This window comes from Watersipora subatra, chromosome 6 (genome assembly GCF_963576615.1).
Source record: "Watersipora subatra chromosome 6, tzWatSuba1.1, whole genome shotgun sequence".
NCBI lineage: Eukaryota > Metazoa > Bryozoa > Gymnolaemata > Cheilostomatida > Watersiporidae > Watersipora > Watersipora subatra.
The window spans coordinates 55,231,673-55,234,287 of record NC_088713.1 but is presented as its reverse complement, the minus strand read 5'-3'; positions in this window follow the sequence as shown (position 1 = coordinate 55,234,287).

The window sequence follows — 2,615 nt, the reverse complement described above, 5'->3', positions numbered from 1 at the left end:
AAATCAACCTCTCGGTGTCCCAGATATTAACCCCCTCACTCATCCGGTAGGTAATCTCTCGCTCTCCTCGATAATCCGCGAGATCCACTCCGGAAAACCATCCAGCCCTCGATGTCCAAGATATTCACCCCCACTATTCCACCGATAATCGGCGACGATTCGCCCGACTAATCCGCGACGATTCCCCCGACTAATCCCGCGATAATCCGCGTTTAATCGGATGACTCATCCCCCGCTAATCGGATGACTCATCCACAGATAATCCGCCGATTACGCCAGGAGCGGATCGGTAACCCCTCGAATTCAACCCCCTACTCTACACCACAATTTCCCCCCAAACCCCAACATCTCATTCAACTCCACACGATTCAATCTACACCCCTAGCCAATTTAATTCACAACCCCCTTTTTCTATCCCCCCGCTGGATCCGTCACTTTTATGTGTAGATCTGTATACTACTACCATTCAATACATTATTATGACATCAATAGTGAATCTTTTTAGCTTTCGACATGTCTTGTGATAACTGCTGAGACACCTACACATTTCATCACAAATATACTATGTGTTCATATTAAAGTATTAAGTAGCCTTTTGAATCATCGAATCAAATATGTTTCATTGATCAATTCTAAATCAATACAATAAAGAATGTTGGTACCCATATTTGCGTTTTAGACTGCAAAGGTATCACAACTCCAGCAGCATCAACTGATTCTCTGCATCGCAAGTCAGCCATACATATGGAGCTATTAAACTGAATTTTCTAGCTGACAGAGTGAACTTTGTAACTAAACAGGTGTTTGGTCATGTGAGAGTCTGGCTGGCATCACATTTGTGATAACAATGCTATTTCCAGCGTGTCAAACATTTTATCACATCTTTAACGACCACCTTCTGACCTTTAAGCTCCTTATGTATACAATTTACATAAAAGTTTATCTTATCAGAGTTTCACCGCAAACAAAATGCTGCCTGTTATCATGAAACTCTTGAAGCAACTCACATGGTATTTGATCTCCCCCCCAATATACAAGCCAAATATGTATGTTTACTTTGGCATGAGACACTCGAGTGATACACTTTAACCTTTATACCCTTAAATCTTTATCACTTATTGACATACCCTTTAGTGACAAACTCTGTTTTCAACTCCCATAATAAAGCACTCCAGTTAATTGGGTTGATATTTCAAAATGTGAAGTTCAATAAAACATTCCTGGTATGATGACTATGATGTCACTATGATGACTTTATTCCTGTCATCATAGTGATTCAGCACCATAGTGTCATATAAAACTATTTTATAGACGCCCCAAATATCTAAAATATCTTAAAATTATTTAATGTTGTTCTGAAGATCTCCAGAATTAATGTTACTCCTAGTGTTTGCGGCAACTCTACTGAAAGGTGAAATGCCCACCATCTGTGAACTTGTTGGTTTTTCTTGTTGGTCCCATTCTGTTCAAGGAATCCTATTCACTTAACTAACATTTCCTTCTTCAAAGAGTCAACTTCCATAGAGTGTGTATGTAAACCCGTTGGTTATAATAGATCCAGATTACTTGCTGAAAACGAGAGCTTATACTACAGTAAAGTTTTTCCAGTCATTTCAACAGCATGTTTATTGATGTCAATAACCTTCACAGCAAAAATAAATCTTATTTATATACTAAAAAATTTAGCAAAATCATACAATTGCTATAACTTTAATTTTGTAAATTATATATTATGTATTTTATATTGGAAAGCATGACATCAGAATTGTCTCCTCTCAGCAGTTGCATCTATCGTGGAAAAATTATATGTTGATGGCAGATATGAATAGTTAGGCTATCTGTTATAGATCACGCATGACTCATAATGTATCTGTGATAGATCAGCCATGAATACTAAGGATATCTATTATAGATCAAACAAATACTAAAGCTACCTACCATAAGTCAGACATAAAAACTTGGGCTGTGTCATAGATAAGACATGAATACTAAGGCTATCTGTCATCGATCAGACATAGATACTAAGGCTATCTGTCATCAGCCTTAGTGTTGGCATACAGTATCACTTCTCCTGGCCGCATCAGACAAGTGTGCTATTTGTTGGTGCATTTTGAACATTTTCTCTTATTTTAAAAAGGTACTTTTTGTAATAGGTTTAAATAAGAGCCCAGCGTGTGGCTTGACAAGAGATCCTTTAGTACGACTTGCTGCCCAATAATGCCCACTATCTTTGGAGATGAATTTTACTGCAACTTAGATGGTCTACGACTCTACATTAACATTATACCATCATGGGTGTTTATGTTAACCATTTTAGAGCCTTTTTAGGCCAGCTGCAGCAGTGAGACTAGCTCTAAAGCATTGAAGGGTCCACAATGAGTAGGAAATATCATCTGTTAATCTATGGTGGTCTAAGTAAGTTGGAATTTTGCCAAGCTATGTAGGTGGCATTATATAGCATGAGTGCAGTTCAATGATGGACAGATGTGTTCATAAAAATCACTGCTAGATGAGTAGAGAGGAGAAAATGTATCAAGTATAAATATGAAATTGTATTTAATTATAAATCTTAAACAAGAACTACAAGTGCTTTCAATTAAACAAAGATAAAGGTA